General features: G+C 37.6%; 1 long non-coding RNA gene across 1 annotated transcript in view; it reads right to left on the bottom strand.

Moving 5' to 3' along the window:
* Positions 1–22,939, bottom strand: part of LOC141371927 (uncharacterized) — a 36,448-nt gene that overhangs the window by 10,804 nt on the left and 2,705 nt on the right. Inside the window, exon 2 of the long non-coding RNA XR_012377277.1 lies at positions 20,314–20,418. This is a non-coding gene — a long non-coding RNA (uncharacterized lncRNA). The remainder of the gene's footprint in view (positions 1–20,313; positions 20,419–22,939) is intronic.

Raw genomic sequence — 22,939 nt, 5'->3', positions numbered from 1 at the left:
AAAGAAAAGTGTTTTTTTGTTTTGTTTTGTTTTCTTTTTTATCCCCTGCACATCTCAGTAGAAGCAAAGCATGTTCTGAGGGATAGTTGAGTAAATCCCAGAATCTGAGCTCAATTGTTTATGTTATCACTGAATAAGAATAATTACTCTTCTGTGTTTCAGTGAGTATTTACACAACATCTCCCTGATGTCAAGTAAAATACTGCCTAGAACAGCACAAAAGGCCGTTAGTTCATTGTCATAAAGTTGTTGGCTTTGTAATATAAGCCTCTCAAAAGTAGTGAGGTTGTCATGTTGAAAACCTGCAAGTGATTTAAAATTCACAAGTTATCTGCTCTAATTAATAAACTGAGCTCATCCGCCAAAAGACAGTTTCAGAGACAATCAGAAAGCAAAGACACTCTTGGCTCAGATGGTTAAGCATCTGCCTTCAGCTCAGGTCGTGGTCCTGGGGTCCTGGGATCGAGTCCCGCATTGGGCTCCCTGCTCCTTGGGAGCCTGCTTCTCCCTCTGCCTCTCTCTCTCTCTCTCTCATGAATAAATAAATAAAATATTTAAAAAAAAAAAAGAAAGCAAAGACACTCTTAACTTGCTACACTTGAGACTGCTACTGATGCTTTTAGTTACAGAAGCCTGTGTGAAAGCAATTCACTTCATTGCCAGGGTCCTGCGAATTTTCATCTATAACAGTACTGATTTCATACCTGATCCATATGACTGTCCTTCTAAATTTAGTCAGTGTCCAAAACGTCCCTCCTGAAAGCCAACTAAAACTATTTGTTCTCTGGCATCAGTTGCAATAATATGATACCAAGAAGGGAATCAGAAGAGAGAGAGCAAGGTGAGAAGGAAGAACTTCGTCTTCCAGAGAATGAATTCTATAAGGCAGAACATGGCGACTCTGGGACACTATCAAAAAATCCCCAAGGAGAAAAATCTACTTTAATGGGAGATACAAATCCATGTTTTCTGTAATAACACTGGGGAAGGGTAATAATCCAAAGTGTAATACTAACTGGCATGGTTTTCCTCCTTCCAGTTTTCCTTTGCTAGCACTCACTGCCTACAAAATAGGCAGCTAAGAGCAAGGAGGCAGATAGTGGCAAAAGATTTGATCTCTTGGCTTCTGAGCTTTAAAAACCAAGGGCTTGGCCTAAAGAACAAAGTGAGGTTTTTCCTCTCCATTCTCACCTTCTCTCCCTCCATGCACTGTGACAAAATAATTCTCTGAGCTGATAATCTCATTTAAAGGTGATTCAGATCCATGATAACTAAATGCAGTTAGTAGTCCCAAACTGGATCCCAGATTATTATATAAAGATTATTATTAAAAAGGAAAGAATGTATAAAAGACATTGCCGAGAGGACCAGAAATTTTTAGATACGGATCCAAATAAGTAATATTAGTAAAAGCATTGTGTCAATGTTAAATTCCCAAATGCAGTAAGGTAGAAGAATGCCTTGTTCTTGGGAGATACGTGATAAAGTATTTCAGGATGAAATGGCATCATGTAGGCAACTCTTGATTCAGAAAAAAAAAAAAGTGTGTGTGTCTGTGTCTGTGTCTGTGTGTAGACAGAGATAAAGCAAATGAGACAAAAACTTAACCACTGGTATATTTAGATAAAAGGTATACAGATGTTCATTATATTAGTCTTACAACTTTTCTGAAGGTTGAGTTTTTCAAAATTAACACACTTTTTGAGGTGGGGGAAAAAAAGAGAATCAGAAAAGAGAGTAATATAGTGAGATGTTGATAGGAGGCTCTCAGCAAAGGGGCTAGTGTTTGTTGCAAAAGGTAAAGTGATATAATGCTCAGATATGATAACAGAGGAGATTTGTACTGTACTTCTTGCCTGGATTTCTGGGAGACAGTGGCCTTGCCTGGAGGAATAAGGTAAAGAGGGCTGTATGCACTGTTGAAGGGCTAGAGGGTTTAAGATGGCCACCCACATTACTAAAGGCAGAACAGAACAGCTAAGCTTTGCATCATTCCCAGTGCTTTAGAGGTATTTGTAAACTGCCACGATGCTAATGCTATTCCCAGAAGAAGGATAGAGAAAGAAACTCTCAGCTTATGAAGTTTAAAGTTGGAAAGACTTAGTGTACCTACAAGTGACTAACTTTAGGTTTTATGACATTCAACAGAACGGGAGCTTGACATTGACATGAAGGTCCGTGCTAAAAAAAAAAAAAAAGATATTCCATTTCTTGTGCACTTATGTTTCTGTGGTCTGAGAGTCTATACCCAGAACAACAACATTTTCTTTCTAACAAACAGATATTGCTTGGACATTGGTAACTTTTTCCAAACCGTGGACATTGGTAATTTAATCTGTATTTTGTTCCCTAGGATTCTCTGAGATCAGTATTAATGGACTGGGACAAGAAGAGAGGAAAAGGTGACTTCATATTTATGAATACCAAATATTAGAACTCAGCTTTTTGCCTTCCAGCAGCCAAATTCCTCTTCTGCTAAGTGCTTTTCTTTTAAAATGACAAACACTTTGAAAGTGGCAACTACTTTTAAAAAGTAGTATGTGGGAAGGCTTTCTAAAAACAAGATCCAATTTGATTATTACACAGTTGTTTAAGTTCAGGCAAGGCACCACCTGTATACTCATAGAATTTTGGAAGAATTTATAGTTAAATTATCAGCTTAAATTGTATTTTAAATGTCAGCCCTCTAAAAGAAGCTCACAAATATTCCTTGTAGTCTGTGTCATTAAGCTAGATTTTTATTTGGCAGTGTTGAAGGTGGGGATTCTTGCAAAATTAAGACCACAATCTCTTCTGTGTAGATTTTTTAGTACCTTGGGAATTCAAAGATCAAGTTGCTTAGAGCCCCCGTGCACTTTGCAGAAAAAGCAAACTTTAATCTTGACATTAGTAATTAATGTTTTATCTTGCTCTGAAAATTTAGTTTGCTGGCAGCTTTAGCTGCTCTTTAGAGTAGAATGATGCTATTGCTATACCATGTCCTACATGACTTCCCATCCCAAGAGCAGGTAGGGTACATCAGGGTTTGCTATGGGCTCTTCTCTCTTGGGCATAGTGACAACCTCTCAAGATGCCCAGGTTTTCTAAGTGAGCCTAATGCTGGCCTGGTTTTGGTGCTTTTTATATTGGGGTCTATATTGGGGAACAGATGTGTATGTAGTAGGGCCAGTTGAAGGTTGTGAAAATATCTGTTTAACATATTATACAGTGAAATGTGAAAATATCTGTATAATTCTGGCACAATTTTAAACAATATCTTTTCCTCAGTAATCCAGACTACTGGCCACTCAGTTAAAAGCAAGTTATATAAACCTGACAAACTGATATGTATACACACACACAGACACACACAAATATGAATTTTATTGTGACTAAGGCATGTGTTAGTTCTTTTTTTTTTTTTTGTGGCATGTGTTAGTTCTAACTGCTCCAATATATTTCCACTTATTTATATCGTAACTCTTCAGGCCAAGATGCAAGTACTCAGCTAACACACAAATCAATACCATCACCAAAACTTTAAGAGAGACTTCATCTTCCATCTCACCCTTAAAAGATAATTTATTGACTAAAGAGCCAAAGTAGTTAGAGAGAGCATCTTAGTCACACTTTCAACAATTCATTCAACATATAATTTACTGAACTCCTACTCTGGGACCTGGCATCCTCACTGAGGATGCCACAGTGAACAAGATAGAGTGGGTCCGGCTGCCTCTGACAGGACATTCTAGTGAAGGGAGAGATATAATGAACAAGGAACAAAACTAACAAAATAATGGCCAGATGGTAATAAGAGCCTAGAAAAAACTAAAGTGGAATTATATCTTACAGTGGCTGAAAGGCTGCCTCAGATTGAAGAATTAGGGAATGTTCCGCTGGAGGTGACTACTGAGCTGAGAGCTAACTCACAAGTGTTTAGGATATAGCTCTGTCTTCTGACTTTTGGGCCATTTTATGGCTTGGCCATGAGAAAAAGATCTTATTGGTACACATTCAAATGCAGTCATTACAATAACTATCTTGTGGATGAGGTTCTATGTTATACCCTCAGTGTCAACCTTCTTCCTTTTTAAGTTTCACTCTAAAATGATATTATACCACTGGAATTCACTTTGGAAATATAAGTGGCAAGTCCAGACTCATTAGCTGTGAGTGATACAGAAATACCAAAAAAGATGTTCTAGCAGAGGCTGAGCTGGCCTTTTAGACAAAAATAATGAGTTCATTGCTGTGCTGGCTGCCATTGGCTTGCACATCTCAGCCTCTATCAGTGACCAAAATCATCCAACAAAATGACTCTTTAAGTGCTTATGATGAAGAACAGCTACCAATACACCCAGGCAAGCATTCTTCATTCGTATCTTCTGCAAATTCATCAGCCAGCAGTTCCCATGCTCAGGGTAAGGAGCAGACATATTTCTTGTCAGGCAGTTTATCTATTGAGATGCTGTAGGTTGTTCATAGTCTCATCATCGTGTACTTCATACACCTTGTGACTTATGACTTGTAGTAAACAGAAATAGCCACCTGAAGGCGTCACCATACAAAGTTCCAAAACATGTTTATACAAAAAAATAACCACTAGTCATGTAAATTTGTGCTAATCATTTATTCTCCCTAAATATTTTTTGCATGTAAAAAGAAATAATTTAACCAGATCAACTCTATTTCTAATTAAGTTTCAATTTTCCTTTAGAATGTCATGAAAAAGATTCAAACAGTATTTCTACACAAGGTAAGATATAAAACATTTTTAAGTGCAATAAAAAATAATACCTGAGTATTTTGAGCACTCTGTCCATTGGGACTATGCATGGCTGCAAGTAGTAAGAGTTCTCAGTGGCCTAAATAAATAATGTTTTCTTTTTCCCACAAAACAAGAAGTCTGGAGGTAAGCTTCAGCTGTTTTTGGTTCAGCAGCACCACATGTTAGGGTCAGAACATCTCTTGATTTTGCCCTCAATTAGGTAACCTCAAGTTCACAAAATGGCTTCTATAACTGCAAAAATCATGCCCTCACAACTGGCTGTAAGCTTGAGGGAGAGAAAAGCAGTGCCAGTTAGGTCTGATCTTTCTACCAGGAAAAGAACGTGTTCTGTAGAAACTCATACAGCAGCCAGCCCCTTTGCCTTCTGTCCCATGGCCAACTCTAGGTCCAAGGGTGGTTGTGAAAGTGAGTATCCAGCTCCTCCAATCTGCAGAGTGGAGATCCCATCAATGACTATTTGGTCAGCTAAGTAACCGTGTCTATTATAATCATTTCAGTATTATATCTTCATATCCCTACAACCTCCTTAATTGTGACTCACAGGATAGTTATATAGGGTTTTATTAAAATATAGATGTGGAATCAACATTGAACTACTGAATAACTGAAATTTAGGAAGGTACTGGCTTGTAGGAAACATTAACAGGGAAAAATCAATACCAACTGATTTAATAAGAAATGCCTCGAAATCTGTCAAAACAAATTAAGGCTAAAGGTTGGCTGATTTAAAAAAAAAATACTTTTTTAATTGTAAAAAAAAAAAAAACGACATTACTAAACAAGAATCTCAGATTGTAAGCAACTATAAAGAAGAAAGTGGAAGTCACCTAAAAGTAACCCTTGATACATTTGGCATAAACTCTTTCAAATTTTTTTCTAAGCATTCTACATAAATTCTTCCTTCCTCCAATCTATTCTTCCTGTAACCATGCTAGATTCTTCTGAAATCTACCTTACTCTACCAAATATATCCTGTCCCCTTTCCATATACTTGCTGTGTTATATTCCATATATGCAGAATCATGCCAGACTGTCTGGGTGTCACCCCCAACTTGACCCCTTGGCTGATGCATAACCTTGGACAAGTTACTTGATCTCCTTGTGCCTCACTTCCCTCATCTTTAAAATGTGATAATAATACTATTTATGCAGAGAATTCTTGAGAGAAGTAAATGAGTTAATTCCTATAATGAACTTAGTACAGTAGCAAGGAAACAGTAAGTGCCCAGTAAATGTCAGTTACTTTTATTTTATGGATATATGTCAACTAAGTTCATTAATCCTGATTAGTAGATATTAGCATTGTTTGAAAATGTTTGATTTTATAAATTGCCCATCCATTAATATCCTTGAAAATATATCTTTGAACACATATCCAATAATTTCCTATGGACTCGTCCCCCAAATATAATTGCTGGGCCAATGGGTATCCACATTTAAAAATTTGACACTTATTTCCAAGCTGCCCTTTAGGAAATTTCTTCCAGGCCATGCAGGAGTGCTTGTTTTTGTGTAAAAGACAACCTGTTTTTCTATGTTTCCCACATTGGATATTAATTTTTGCCAAACTGGTCAGTGAAAAATCTCATTACTCTTGCATTTCTTTGATCAGTAAAAAATTTAAAAATGCTTTTAACTATTCATATTCCTTTTTAAAAATGAATTACTTGATTATATTCTCTGAGGCTTAACTGATTTTTTTAAGTATAGGTGCTAATTGACCTATATGCTCTTTAACTTATAAGACTCCAGTGCCAAAAGTGAGTCTGTCCATTTTTCAAACATTTCTTTTTGCATTCTTACTGACTGCTACCAAATTTTTCTCAGTTTGAAAAAAATATATAGTCAGGAGCAATTTTAAGCCTTTCTGAGATATAGATCTCAGAAAAATCTACAAAAAGAAATAAAAGATACAAGAAAGAAATGTTAGCAAGGATGTGGAGAAAAAGGAACTCTTGGTAGGAATGCAAACTGGGGTTGCCACTGTGGAAAACAGTATGAAGGTTACTCAAAAACTTAAACATAGAATTACCATATGATCCAGTAATTCCGCTACTGGGAACTTACCCAAAGAAAACAAAAACATTAATATGAGGGGATACATGCCCCCCTATGCTTATTGCAGCATTACTTACAATAGCCAAAATATAGAAGCAACCCAAATATCTATCAACAGATGAATGGATAAAGAAGATGTGTTGTATATACACAATGGAATATTATTCAGCCATAAAAAAGAATGAAATCTTGCCAGTTGCAACGATATGGATGTATCTAGAGGGTATAATGCTAAGTGAAATAAGTCAGTCAGAGGAAGACAAATACCATATGATTTCACTCATATGTGGAATTTAAGAAACAAAGCAAAGAAAAAAGAGACAAACAAACAAAAAAACAGACTCTTAAATATAAAGAACAAACTGATGGTTACCAGAGGGGAGATGGGTAGGCGGATGGGGGAAATAGGTGATGGGGATTAAGAATACACTTATTGTGACGAGTACTGAATAATGTATAGATTTGTTGAATCACTATATAGTACACCTGAAACTAGCATAACACTGTATGCTAACTACACTAGAATTTTTTTAAAAAAGAATTTTATAGCAACACCATATATCCATTTTCTAACTTTACTTAAAACACACAAACAAAAAACCCTAGGGACATAGTGAAAAAATGGAGAGAAAACAGAAAAATTATTTTAAATGAAAGTGAGTTACTAAATTACTATTTGATTATTTTAAAAGTTTGATTATATTTTTATTTGTCCCAAATTGCAAAGGACAAAGGATGGGACTCCAATGTTTTGCTAAATGTTCCTGGTGTACATCTTTGGAGGGAAAATAAATCACTTGAGGCAGCTTTTCAAAACCCCTTTCTGGGACCACTTGTCTCAGCATAACTTGGAGAGTTTAAATACCTGATTCTGGAGTTCATTTCTCATACTAATGATGAGAATCCCTCAAAATATAGAATGGACAGTTGTATCTTTTAAAGCCCTCTCCAGAGAATGCTTATACACAAGAATGTTGGAAGAACTTTGGGAGATACCAGTTTACTAACATTAGTTCATTCAATTATTCATCCACTTACTCAAAAGAGAATTAAAATAATTACTGAGCACCTACTATATGCCAATTACTGTGCTGGCAATACAACATCCATGTTCTAATAAAGCTTGCACTAAAATGGAGGAAAGCAAACAATAAACAAATAGATCCGTATTGTTATGCAAGGCGGTAAGTGCTATTACAAAGAAACAAAGTAAGAGGAAAGAGAGTGATAATTGATATGGAGTGTGTACCACTTTATATTTGATAATAATCAACACCTTTCATTTATCTTTTTTTATAAACAATAAAGTTACTTTAATTTCGATCTTAGAGGTATTCCAATTTCTCAGTTCACCTGAGGTGGGGGCTGGCTCTCTAGTCTTCAGCATGTCCTTGCTTCCATCCAGCTCTGCCTATTCCTGGAGAATACTGGACACTATGGACTATTATCAAGAGATGGACTCAATGGCCAAAGAGCTGGCCATCTCCATCAATAAGATCTTGAACACACTAGTGTATGGTGCACAGCAGAGATAACAATCAAGCAGTGTAAAATGTGAACCAAAGCAAATATTTATAGTCTGTGCAAGCCTAATAAATAAATACAATCGTCAAGAAATGCAAAGCAAAGTCATGGGGAAGCATCTAGTACATCAGACAGTGCCAACAGCATGGTAAGGTGCAGCTGCCGAGGTTCTTCTGGGGATCTGCCAACTTCCTGAGCATTCTATCACCCAGAGTTTAGGCTAAAGGCAGTTCTGGGTAGGGATGGGAAGAATGAACTAACAGCTGTGAAGGGTCTTGAAACAGATCTGGTTAAACCAAGCATTAGTCAAGAAGTTTTAATGAGGGCACATGTTGTGATGAGCACTGTGTGTTATATGCAACTAATGAACCGCTGAACACTACATCAAAAACTAATGAGGTACTATATGTTGGCTAACTGAAAATAATAAAAAAAGAAAATAAAATACATGGAAGACTAAAAAAAAAACAGCTTTTAGACTCTAAATCTGAATCCAGCCATACCCATACCAACAGTTCCGCCTCATTCACTAGTAGCTGTAACAACAATCACAATGGAAGCAAATGCCTAGAAAATAGTCATAAATAGTTGTTTGGCAGTTAGCACTGACTATGCAGACACAGGGATTCAGTGTTTATGCAAGGTGACTGAACCATGAGCCCCCATGATGTAAACAAACTTACATGCACATGCACACATACACATGCGCATGCAAGGTGATCTGTGCACACAGGTATTCTTTTCTAGGAAGAAGGTCTATAGACATCACATCCTCAAAGCAGACTGTGACCCAGTAAAGGTTGGGTCAAGGATCAGCATCCCTTGGACCTGAAACTGAAATATCTAATTCAGCCACAGAAGGCTCTCTTAGTTAGAATTAATGCCATGGAATACTATTTCCACACTAACCCTAGCATGCTGACAATCTCCCTCAGAGTGGTAAAATGTCTCAAATCTTGTGAGTTCAGTCTCCTGTCCAGGATGGTAAAAGCTTCATGTTTTTTATGTATGAAGACCTGTGTTAGGGACTTTTAAAAACACATCACTGCATTAGGTATCTAATGCTGCACAATAAACCACCCAAAACTTGGTAGTGTTATTAACTCATGATTCTGTGAGGTCAGTAGTTGGATTGGGCTCAAATGGACAATTTTTGGAGGTCTGGAATCCCACAATATCACTTTTTCCAGATTCATTAGTCAAGGCATGTCACAAGACCGGAAACAGACTCCCCTTCCTAATTGGAGGAGACACAAACTCATGTTGAAAAGTCACATTGCACATAGAAGAATCATTATGGCCATCTTGCAAACAATCTACTATTTCTGCATGCTGAAGAACTTATGGTTAAAATAATGTAATGTCTGTAATTTACTCAAAAAGTCCCAGAAAAAAATTGATGGAGTAATAGTTGAAACAAAAATGGCAAAAAGTGATCATTGTTAAAGCTTGATTATGGGCACATGTGGTTATTTACATTAGTCTCCCTAGCATTTCTTTTTAGTTCTTTGTTTGAATTTCCATCTTTCTGCTTACATTGCCCATCTGTTCTTGCATGATGCCTACTTTATCCATGAGAGCCCTTAGCATATTAATCATAATTGTTCTAAATTCTCAGTCTGATAATTCCAACATCCTTGCCATGTCTTTCTCTGTCTCTTCAAACTATGTGGGATATATATATATTACTTTTGGTATGCCTTGTAATTTTTTCCTTGATAGCCAAATACGATGTTCTGGGTTAAAGGTATTGTTGTGAATAGGCATTTAGTAATGTGGTAGTAGCTGGGGAGAGATGTACTATAGTGCTATGATCAGGTTTCAGTCTTTCAGTGAGCCTACGTCTCTGGACTGTGAACTTCACAAGCGTTTCTCAGTTTTTGTTTTTGTTTTTTCTCCTCCATTAGTTGGCACAGAGTGGCTGAAGCCAGATGAAATTGGTTATTTCCCTTCCCTGGGTCAGTTAAGCTATGATAATACCTTGCCAGGTTAGGCTCTGGTTAAGTAGCTGCTCCTGATGGCAGGTCTTGTTAAGAACAGAGTGTTCTGGCATATTTCAAAATGGTTCATTTTCCCCTCTCCTTGCTGGAAGCATGATGGGATTTTGCTCCCATATTTACTGTGTGAACCTGGTCAAGCCCCTGGAGGTAAATCTCTCAATATTGTGGGGGGGGTCCCCTTATGCCTAGATCCCCCTGGAGTTTTTAACTCTGAGACTTGTCTGCACTGAGCCTCCAGCAATTTGGCAATTACGGTTTGGGTTTTCCTATGTGGTACTTGATGCCCCAATGGTACCCACTTAAGTCTCTGTTCCAGGAAGTTATGCCTCTCTATATTCATCTCTCTGTCTCTCCAATCTTAAGAACAGTGATTTGCCCTGCATCCTCTCCTCTCTGACACATCCTAGAAGAGTTGTTACTTTTCTAGTTTGTTTGGCTTTTTACCTGTTAAAACAGAGAGGCAACTTCCAAGCTCCTTACATGCAAAACCAGGAACAAAGTTCCATTAGTCTCTACTTTTGTGTTGTTTGCAATATTTTTAATAAAAAGGTTAAAATTAAATTAACAAAATATACACTCTCGATTAATCATTACAATAATTATATTCTCCCCTTTTATATATGGGGATATTGAGATAGGGAGCAGTCATGTGACTGGCCTTTGCTAAGGTAATACATTTATTAATAGTGGTTCATATTTACTAAAGATATACAATGTGCCAGCACCTTTCCAAACACAATGCATATCATATCTCATCTAATCCTCACAACACTATGTACTAGGTGGTATTATTGTCTCCAATCTGTGATGAGAATACAGAAATATCAGGAGGGTGAACAGGGTCACAGAAGAAGCAGTGAATGCAGGATTTGGATCTAAGAAATGTGGCTCCAAAGCCTCCACTCTTAGACAACTCTCTATAAAGAAGTAAAGCAGAGACTGGAACCAAGATTAGTCTGTCTCCAGTGGTAAGACTTACCCATTCTACGGTGGCCAGCTGGGGCTTTCAGAGCTGGGTACTTCCCCAGTCGTGTCCAGTCCACTGCCCGTTCAAGCGTCTCCCTCCCAAGTTTGCATGTTGTGCTGAATATTAATATGTCACACTCACACACCATTTCCTACTGGGAAAACTCTCTTAACTTTCTTCTACTAAATAATTTAATCTACTGGCAAGTGCTTCATAAACTGTAAGGCAATATGAAAAATTTACTCACTCTCCAACTTAAGTAGCATTTTAAACCAACAAATATTTTTTGAAAAGTTATTTTTAAAGATTTTCAAAAGAAACCAAAACTTGTGTTAAGGTTCCTCTTTGGAATTTTCTTTACCAACATCTGCAACTGAAAATGTGTTTTGCTTTATACCTGTGTCCTTGTAGGGTGAGAAGCAGGAACTCATGAGCGAGAGGGAGTTTTGACTATGAAAGTTTGTTTCCAGGAATCACCTGAGAAGAACTGCATGGAGCAGCCGGGATTTTTCAATTATTCTTCCTTCTAAATTAAGGTGCTTTTTGTCATTTAGATTCTAAGTACTCTCCTGCCTGTGTGTCAGAGCCTTGACCATCCCAGCCTGAAACCAGAGCTCATCAACCCCGACTCTGAGAGAGAACCTGAAATTTATCAAAGTACTCAGTGGGGAAATGGGAGGAAGAAATTTCATGCCTGTGTCTTGTGATGTGTCACTAGGCCTTTCCAAAGGGCTCTTCTGTCCAACTCTATAAGCAGCAGCAGTAGGACTGCATCCTACCCATACCAGGAAGGTTTATAGATGCAGAATGCCAAAGAGGGGTGTGTATGTGCGCGCACGTGCGTGTGTGTGTGTGTGTGTGTGCATGTGTCTGTGTGTGTTAGTGCTGATCTGGATATTAGAAGAGGTTATGACTTATTTAGAAACATGTCAGAATTTTAAAAAGGGAGTAGTCCTGCTAAGAGTTAACTGCTGATAGAAAAACTTGATGCAACATTTTATTGAGATTCTCTGAGGTCTTAAAATATCCTTTTGTAAGATGGGCTTGTGTCCTTCCCATGATAAAGGGAAAGTAAGTAAAATGGTGCCTTCCTAACAGACACAAAACCTTGGATCTATTTGTCAATACTATTCTCCCAGGCATCCCAGCTTTACAGAAGACACATTAAAGGACTGAGAACAGTAATTGATCAATCAATACTGAGCTATGCAATATTCTCTGATGCTTCATCTTCTTAAGAAATCAAAACTAAGAAGCATGAAAAAGTAGAGCAATCCTTATTTTAAAACTTAGTATTTTCAAAATAGAGAGAGGTAGAAGGAAAGGGAGGGGAAAGAAGGGAGAGAGGGAAGGAGAGAGAGAGGGAGAGAAGAAGGGAAGGAGGGAGAACCACAGAGAGAAAGAAAGACAGGGAGACAGGGAGAAGAGAGACAGTGGCAAGCTCCTTACAAACTCCTTAATCACCCAGATCTCAAACTTAGTGATTACAAAAAAAATAAAAAGTCAAATATTTAATAAAAACACAGTCAGAACTTGACCTCCAATACTCATAGGTGCATTGTATGTATTGGGTTTCCCAGAAACAGGAGTCGTAAAAACAGATTATTTATAAAGAAGTATTTTCTATCTCCATCCAAGTAAACTCTTCCCCTGGTAACCATGCAGCTGTTGCAATAGACTTTGGGAGAGATATCTGGCGTGAACTTTCCTTTAAATTTCCTAACACTAGACAAAGGGTAAATAAATTTGAACTCACTTAACTTTCAGAATTTCCAAAAAATATTTAAAAAGTCCATACTAGAAGACTGGGCTAATCAATTAGCCAGATTACTATAAAGGGATAATAACTGAGAGAGTTAGAACTGCCAGATTACTGTAAAGGGATAATAATTGAGAGAGTTAGAACTGCTGGATTTTCAGTTTTAAAGTCCACGTTACTCAGCCTGGAATGTGCTCTAGGTCACAGCCTTCAGCACATGCCCCTTGCAGTCATGGCCACCAGACATTTTTCTTTCACTGTGGGAAAGTGTCAAATCCTTTCTCTGTGTGTGCATATTTAAGTCACAGGAAATGGTCTTTACATCCCACTTATAGGAATGAATGAGGTGTGAGAACATTTTAATTTCACATAAATGTCTCTATTAGCCTGGATTTGCCTTTGTTTCTTTTATATAACTGTTTTAAAATTCTAACAATTATAAAAATGATATAGATTATGGAAAATTTGGACAAACAAAAAATAATAGGAAAGAAGTAGGGGAAGCCATCTAAAATTAGGCAAAGACAACTACTGTTAGCATTTTCCATTGTTTGAAAGCCTTTTTTTAAATTAAAATATGAATTATAAATTTTTTATTAATAAGGGTCATCTTCATATTTTTAAGAAAAGTACCTATGAAATGATCTATAAATAATTCTAATAATTATAAAATGCATAGCTATGACAAAGTTATAATTATTGTTGTAAATAGTGTTATTGGAATAAATAACAATGAAAATTGAGAAGTAAACCTGAAACTGTTCCTATATAATTAGAAGCAATTAAAGATAAGAGAAATAACACTGGCCTTGGTTAAAGTCAAAAGAGATGGTTTGGACCCCAGCTCCGACACAAACCTATAGTGTGATTAAGAATAAATGTGCTATGGTGAGCGCTGTGAATTGTGCAAGACTGCTGAATCACAGATCTGTACTTCTGAAACAAATAATGCAACATATGTTAAGAAAAGAGAAAAAGAAGCAGATAGCAGGAGGGGAAGAATGAAGGGGAGTAAGTCGGAGGGGGAGAGGAACCATGAGAGATGATGGACTCTGAAAAACAGAGAGTTCTAGAGGGGAGGGGGGTGGGGGGATGGGTTAGCCTGGTGATGGGTATTAAAGAGGGCACATTCTGCGTGGAGCACTGGGTGTTATGCACAAACAATGAATCATGGAACACTATATCAAAAATAAATAAAAAAAATAAATAAATAGGGGGAAAAAAGAGTAAATGGCTTTACTTTTCTTAAATTCAGTTTTATCAGTAAAACAAAGGGGTCAGATTTTATCCCTATGGTCCTTTCTTATGTTAAGTTGTCTGATACTAGGTTGAGCCAGCAGTTGAGCATTTCTTTGCTAGATTTTACCTGAATAGGCAAGACCTTCTGAATATTCAAATTACTAATTTCTGGTTTTCATTTATAAATAAGCTTATCCAGGTGATCATTTTAATTCCCATCAATAAAAACACAGCCAAAGAAGAAAATCAATTGAAGAGTTACTCTGTTAGTCATAAATTCATTCACGCTTTAAGCAGACCAAATTGAAATAGGACAGAAATGACTTTTAGAGCTACAGTACAGTCAAGTTCTTTACTCAAAGTATCAGATAATCTCCAACAATATTAATAAACTCCATTTATATAAAAGAGAAGAATCACAGAATCAGCTTGAAGGACATTGGAGTGATAATATAGTCTAGCCTCACACCATGGATGGCAAAGTCAAATGCATATAGGAACCATACATAAAGGTAATATAAATGTCTCCTTATATCTGACCTATTTCACTGAATGAATAAGCCCAGGGCACCCATCCAAATGAATAAGCCCAAAGATAAAATGACAGGCAGGTAAACTGGAAAACGTGTGCCCAGAAAATACAAAGTTTTTGCATGAGGAATGTGAGCACAGCATGACCAAATCTTCTGATTTTTCAAGAGAAACTGGCAATCCAATTTCTATGTGTGCGTATGAGTATGAGTGCGTGTGTGCGTGTGTGCGTGTGTGTGTGTGTGTGTGCGTAAATTCCCAGGTTTCTCATTTTGGCTCAAAGGGTTTTTTTTTTTTTTTCCTTTTTTCTGCATTGTGTACAACAAACAGTGGGTCACCAATCTGCAAACCTCCAACTCACATAGAAAAATGGACTTCCTCCATTTTCTGAAGTACATGCTGCATAGGCATACTACTGAAGGATTCAGGCAAAAAGTGGAAGACCAAGCTAACCATCTGGGGAAGAGGAAGACTTAATCTACATTGCCCCAAAACATGCTCAACATTTAGACTCAAGGAGATTAATTTTGAAACTATTACCTCCAACTAGGTACATGTTTGCCCACCTGGGAAGAAATTATCTAATGATGATTTGCTTGTTCCATCCACAGGCAAATAAACATGCAGCTCTTTGGTTTTCAGAGTCAGTATCCTAAAAAATAAATTAGCCCTTTCTAAGTGAACTTGGAAAAAAGCCTTACTATCAATATATGCAATTTCTGTGAACTCAATCTGAACAATAAATTTATCCCAAAGCCTCTGATCCTCTACATCCATCTCTAGCCACAGAAAGGAGCAGCATCACAGAGATATTCCACTGCTTCATTAATGTGCTGAATATTAGAACACCAGCCCCTCCTTCTTATTCCTATAAAAACATCTGCACAAAGTGGGCCCAGCTGGCTTGCGAATATGTTCCATGATGCAAGCCAGCTTTCAGCCCCTTCCTATCACCCTCTGTCTTGTCTCCTTTCCGCAAGTGTGCATTTCCCTTTTAAACATTTAACGTTTAGTGAAAAAAAAAATCAATGTTAACAGGTTAAAAGTTAATGTGCTTCACCTGTTTCACCTCCTTCTATTAGTAAACTTGGACTGGCAAATGGGGATTTGACATATTACCTGTTTGCCTATCTCCTCCATGGAGGAAATTATGAGGGGTGCTCAAGAGTTGTTCATCAAAATGTCAGGCTCCAATTTGGTTAAATCATTACAACACCTGCTTTCTGGGAATTACTGTGAAATCTTGCTCTTTTTCCTTTTGTATGGAGCCTGCTATTGGCCAAGAAATACACCTACCCATGAATTTTATTTACAGTTCAAGGCCTATTTGGGAGGGTGGGGAGGAAGGAAATTTCAGGAATCAGCTTATGGTGAACAGTCCTCAGAGGATGGGGCTGAAAGGCATCCTGACTGCTTGGGAAGCCTCTTGAGATGAGGGGGTTCTTAAAGATTGCTAGGGACAATCTGAAGTTTCCATTATTTCAGACTCGGTAAGCTATGAGAACAGCTTCACCTGGAAACTATCTAGACTCCAGCCAAAGCAGTAAGGATCTGATATTCAGATAGGTTAAGAAGAAATAATAATTTTTAAAAAGCAATTCTGAACTACTTGAAAGTCATAGAAAAGGCTCAAAATGGCAATCCTCTAGAGAGCACACACAGAACTGGGATTACTGAAACTAAAGGTTATACTGAAGATTCAGATCTCTACCCCCTTCCGTGTTCTCTTTTCTTGCACAGTGACCCCCCTCATCTTCTGTGCTGCTCCCCTGACGGTCACCCAATGATACCCTAAGCAAAAGGAAAATGTGGGTCTTCTTGGCTCACTGCAGGATTTTAAGCACTTTTAAATTCCCAAACTGCTCCTGCCTTTTTATCTACTACCTCTACAGCTAGAAGGGGTAAGAGCTTAAAAAAAAAAACAGACTATAAACCCTGAAGATTAAAAGGATGGAACTCTCCTGAATTCAACTGCTGATTTTCCCAAGAATGAGCTCTGCTGTCCCACCACTTAGCATTGTCAGAAGTAGCAAATAAAAATATAAGATACCTGTTAAATTTGAATTTCCTATAAATAATCTTTTTTTATTATACATCCCAAATATTGCATGAACATACTTGTACTAAAAAATAGTCATTGTTTAGCTGAAATCAAATTTAACTGGCTGCCCTATATTTTATTGGGCAATCCTACCACCAGTGGGTTCAGGAAAGTGGCTGGGCTTAACAGCCTAGTGAGTTGAAGAAAAAATTCATTCAACAAAGCTAGTGAACAATAATTTTAAAATGTATAAAGCTCTTAACTGCCAGAAAAAGACTAAAGGACCCACCTTATCCTACCTCTTTCTATAATCAGTTAGCCCAGTGATTCCACCACAGCTACACACTAGAATCACTTGGGGAACAGTTGAACATTTCTGATTCTTTTTTTTTTTTTAAGACTTTCTTTCTTTATTCATGAGAGATGGAGAGAGAGAGGGAGGCAGAGGGAGAAGCAGGCTCCCTGGGGAGCCTGATGCAGGGTTCAATCGATCTCAGGACCCCAGGATCATGACCTGAGCTAAAGGCAGATGCCCAATTGACTGAGCCACCCAGGTGCCCAACATTTCTGATTCTTATACACTGCCCTAGACCAAATAAATCAGAATGGGTTTTTTTAAGATGCCCTGTGATGCGCAGTCAGGATGAGAACCACTGAGCTAAAGAGGCAATGAAGAAAAGGTGGAGTGCAGGAGAGAGTACAAGACTATGTTAACCCAGGTTCCCAAACTTCGCTGCACATTGCAATCTCCCCTGCATCTTTAAAAATCACTGATGCCTGGCACTCACCCCTACACATTCCAATTTAATTAGTGTTGGGTATAGCCTGAGCATCAGAAGTTGTAAAAGCTCCTCATTAACATTCTATATAAGATGTTTCTAATGTAGAACAAAGTTTGGAAACCACTCTTTGAAATGTATATATATATATATATATATATATATATATATATATTTATTAGGATGAGAGTAGCACTATTTATTTTTGTGGGAGTAAAAATGAAATCAGAGCTTCCAACTATATTTAAGAATAGACTAGATGTTACTTTTTAAACCTATTTTTCCATTTGGCTGGGAGATTTAAATCCTATGAAGGGGATGTTGTTTTTAAGAACTTAACTCTGCCTCTGTTTATAGGACACCTATTAATCCCTTTGCCAGGAGTTTTATAGGTAGGAGGATAACAGTCACCCAAGACCCTTTCGTAACTCCTGCCTTCAGTCATATATAGTAATAATGATTGCATGCCTATGTAATTCAGAAGACATACTTTTTTTGTGTGCATAGAAATTTAGGCCTTGCTACATTCAAATGTAGTCAAAAGGACACTGTATTCCTTCTGATTTTTCTTACAAATTGCTAAATGCACACTGATCCCTGGAACTGTTACTCCTCCATTTAAAAGGTTACTCACCCCCAAGAGATTATTCAGTACTGGTTGGACAGAAAGTGCAAGAACATTACTTTTTAGTGCCAAAAGCCAACAGATCTGAATTTCCAAAGAAACATGCTTTGTGGGAGGATATGGGCTTTACCCCAGCTGGTTGGGTAATCTGAGAGCCAAAGGAAGACATGAGTGTCAGAGAGGACACCTGACAAGCTCCAGAACTTCATCTTACAGAAGTATTTCACAAGACTGACCAACTTATCAAAAGTAGACAAATACTGCCAGCATGTGGTGTTATGGGGGAGTTGATGGGTTTCATTTGTGATGAATCCAGGTTCCAAGCACCCTGCCTGATAATGCAGAGGCAAATAAAATGGTAAGGCAATGATCGAAGAAAGGATCACATCCTGTATCAAGGCCGCCTAAAGTTTTATCCCCATGATAGGAAACAGGGAGCTTTTACTATCCATCTAAGGTATGTAAAGTCCACAAAATACTTATGCCCCATATTTTGAGAAAACTTTAGAAACATAAAATTATCTTTCTAAACATCAATAACTAATACTTCTCTTACACTTCTCATTATTATACTTTTGGGCCACCTTACTTAGTTGGCCACTTCATAACCAAAGGACTTTAAGAATTACTGAAATTATACACCCTTTTTAATATTTTCTATTTTTGGAAAATTAATAGGACAACATGTTTTGTGTTCCAGGAAATAGATAAATCCATCCATGGCATGATAAAATATTAGGAAAACATGAGTCTTAAAACCTTAACTTCATCGAGGGTGAATCTTCCTTTAAAAGAATTTAATATGACTCTGTATTTACACAAAAGTGAACACTTTCTTTAGCCAAGAATTCTTTGCTTTACAGGCCTCTCCAGTAGGATTATTTTCATACCAATTTCCTTAGTATAATTTAAAATGCTTGAATTAAAAAAATAATATCAATATATAAATTCCCAATGAAGAAATACTGGTTCAAGTGAGGGACACATATTATCACAAGTGAATGAAGTGATTAAAACTTCAGAGATTATTTGGTGTACCATCTCTGGAACACCTAATTTGTTTCATGTAAACAATTAATATATTTTCTGCATTTTTCATTCAGAATTAAGAATAGTAATTTTTTTTAAAGATTTTTTATTTATTTATTTGAGAGAGAGAGAGAGAATGAGAGAAAGCACGAGAGGGAAGAGGGTCAGAGGGAGAAGCAGACTCCCCGCTGAGCAGGGAGCCCGAGGCGGGACTCGATCCCGAGACTCCAGGATCCTGACCTGAGCCAAAGGCAGTTGCTTAACCAACTGAGCCACCCAGGCGCCCAAGAATAGTAATTTTTTTAAGAATAGTAATTCTTTTACAAGTTACTTGACTTCGTTCTCTCAAAGAGAGTTTAGATACCTCATTTAAATTAATGAATTTCATTTATTATTCATTAATCAAACTTGACTTTAACACCTACCTGTCCCATGCACTATGACACTTGCCGAGAGAAACCATAGTGAGTAAAACACATATTGGCTTTTCTAGCCTCAAATAGCTTGTAGTTCAGTAAGGGAGGCAGACATAAATTACACAAATTATTGCAAACTCCTGTAAGTGTTCCAAAGGATAAGCACAGGGTGCTACAGAAGATACATAAAAGACACGGAGGATAGGGATTCAGAGAAGGGGAATGCTTTCCTGTCCCAGATGGTGTAACATTTGAGCTGAGACAATGCTTTAACAACAGCTGACATCATGCTAAGTGTTTAAAAAGTGTTAGTTCATTTAAACTACACAATGACCTATCAAATTAGGTACTTTTGATGATCTCACTTTGTACTTAAGGAAACTGCATCTTAAAGAGGATAAGTAGCTTGTTAAAGGTAACACAGCTATGGAGTAACAGAGCCTACAATGAACCCAGATGTTGATTCCAGAACATGTATCATATTCTTAACCATTAGTCATAGGCCTCTCCAGCCATGGAAAGTCTGCTCTAGGCTACAACAACAAAATTCTTAAACAACAGAGAATTTATTTCTCACAGTTCTGAAGGTTGAAAAGTCAAGGTCAAGGTGCTGGCCCAGTCAGTTCTTGGGGAGGGCTCTCTTCCTGATTTGTAGATGCCACTTTCAGACATGGCCTTTCTTCTGTGGTGCATGGGGAGAGAGAGAGAGAGTGAGTCAGAGGGAGACAGAGATCTTTCTCTTCCTATTCTTGTAAGGCTACTAATCTTATCAGATTAGGGACCCACTCTTATGACCATATTTAACTGGAAGGACCTCCTAAAGCCCTATCTCCAAATACAGTCACATTGCGGGTTAGGGATTTAACCTATGAATTTTAGGAGAAGCAATTCAGTCTGTAGAAAGGAATAAACTAAGTAGTAGGAGGAGAAGAGTGCTCCAGATGAGGAATAACTATGATCTCAAATCACCAAAAGTATGTAGGTTGTAACAAACATATGCGCTTGCTTAATCTGCTAGCTGAAACTAGCAAGGTAACCATCTCTCCCAACAGAATCTAATTTCTGTCAACAGAAAGACACTTTTTCAGATGAAATATTTATAAAGACTGTCACCTAGTGGCAATAGGCAAGAGGTAGTTCATGAGCAAGCATGATTGAACAGGTGTATTCAGCAGCTTACTTGGGGGGTGCTGACTCATCAATTTCTCCTTTCACTATGTACACTCCCAAGTTGTTTTTTCCTAGAAGGAATAAAATATATTAAGCTAAATATTACAGCATCAAGACAGTTACCACTTCTTTCCATTGAATCCAAACATACACACACATACGCGTGAGAGAAAGTAGTGTGACAGTTTCAAGCTCTCAGAGAAAGCACAAGACCTTAAGTTGTATCCTATCTCACTTTGAGTCTGCCCAAATAAATCTGGGCCAACAGAATAGTGAGTAATATAGATAATAACTAGTGAATATATTTTATTCAGCAGTGAAGATTAGGGTCACTGTACTGGAAAAAGAGCACCAATTAGTTGAGATACTGACAGAAAAATGAAAGAAATATGTAAAGGGCACCGGAAGATAGGTTGTCATAAAGTAGCAACTACAGTTTTGTGAATAGTTGCAAAAATTAGGACTGGTATTTTTTATATACACATATATCTTTAACTAGGCTGGGTACTACTTTTGGCAAGTAAAAACTACAAGTGATATAAACCTTCGGTCTAATCCTGTCTTAGGTGCTAAAATCACCTGAAGAAGTCAGCTTAACAGGGGCATAATGATAATGTGAGGTGTTGCCAAGAAAGGGGTTACATGCAAGCTGTTTGGATCCTTATTTTACTCTACTATACACTACGCCCCTTCATTTAGAATAAGTCTTTCTTTTAGTTTAACCAATGAATTTTTCTCAGAGGAGCCATCTCTAAATCCTATCTCTGGACATTAGCAACTTCCAGTTTTGGTCTCATAGCATCCTAAATGTAGACTGGGAACTTGACACGTTAATTAGTCTACTCAAGTTCAGACTTAAGTATTATTGAGTGTATTGGTTAAAACCTTTCATGTTACAAGTAACAGAAAACAAAAATTGAAGCCACTTGAGCAAAAACTATTGTTCAGGGATATTTTTTGCTTTAAGAGGAGTTTGATGTAGGGGCACAAACAGTATGACGTGGACTCTTTTTCAACCTCTCTAATTATCAGCTCTGCTTTTGAGTCCATTCCAAGCAAACTTAAGTTTCATGGAACCAGGATGGCAGCAGGCAGCTTTGAGCTACAAAATTTAAATGCCGAGGGGCTTAACAAACTCCATTTTTCCAGGAGTCTCAGTGAATATCTCATTTTGTTTCACTGGCTTGGATTCAGTTGCATGCCCATCTTTGAACAAATTACTATAACCAGAGTGATGGGATACCTTACAGCTGAAGGGTAGGATCAATTTTAAACAATCACCGTGGTTGAAAATGGACAGGAAAACGAATTATTAAATAATCAGAATGCTTTGGCCAGGAAAAGGAGAATGGAATTGATTCTGGGAAGTTAGCCAATAAATGTCCACAATATTGGGATGATGCAACTTTGCTCCAAGTGAGGACTGCCTCTATTCAGGGGGGAAAAGGAGTATAGCAATAGGGCTCATGAAGAACTGAAGCTGGTTATAAATAGCAGGGCCAAGAAAGACTGCCACTGTCATTCTTACTATTAAAGTCAAATCTGCTGGGCTGATACAAGCATTCATATTGATATCTAATTAACACAATAACTGACAGTTAAATTTCCTGATCACTTCTCAGATGGTCCTGATTTTTTTCTTGCTGTTGTTGAATCCTTATTCTTCTCTTGTTTTGTGGATTAGAACAATCACCAAAGTCCTGCACATAGCCCTCTCTTCTCTCTTTCTTTTCTTTCTTTTTTTAAAAAAGATTTTATTTATTTATTTATTTGACAGAGAGAGAGGCAGCAAGAGAGGGAACACAAGCAGGGGGAGTGGGAGAGGGAGAAGCAGGCTTCCCGCTGAGCAGGGAGCCCAGTGTGGGGCTTGATCCCAGGACCCTAGGATGATGACCTGAGCCGAAGGCAGAGGCTTAATGACTGAGCCACCCAGGCGCCCCTCTAAGACTGTTTCTTGATCTCAGCCGTTCTCCAGGTCTCAATTACCACAACCTTGAGTGTAACTTCCAAAACCTCATTTTTTGGCCCATCCT

Source organism: Callorhinus ursinus, unplaced genomic scaffold (genome assembly GCF_003265705.2).
Source record: "Callorhinus ursinus isolate GAN/ISIS: 27379988/994484 unplaced genomic scaffold, GSC_fseal_2.0 scaffold3, whole genome shotgun sequence".
Taxonomy (NCBI): Eukaryota; Metazoa; Chordata; class Mammalia; order Carnivora; family Otariidae; genus Callorhinus; species Callorhinus ursinus.
This window is presented reverse-complemented; position numbering and strand designations above follow the sequence as displayed.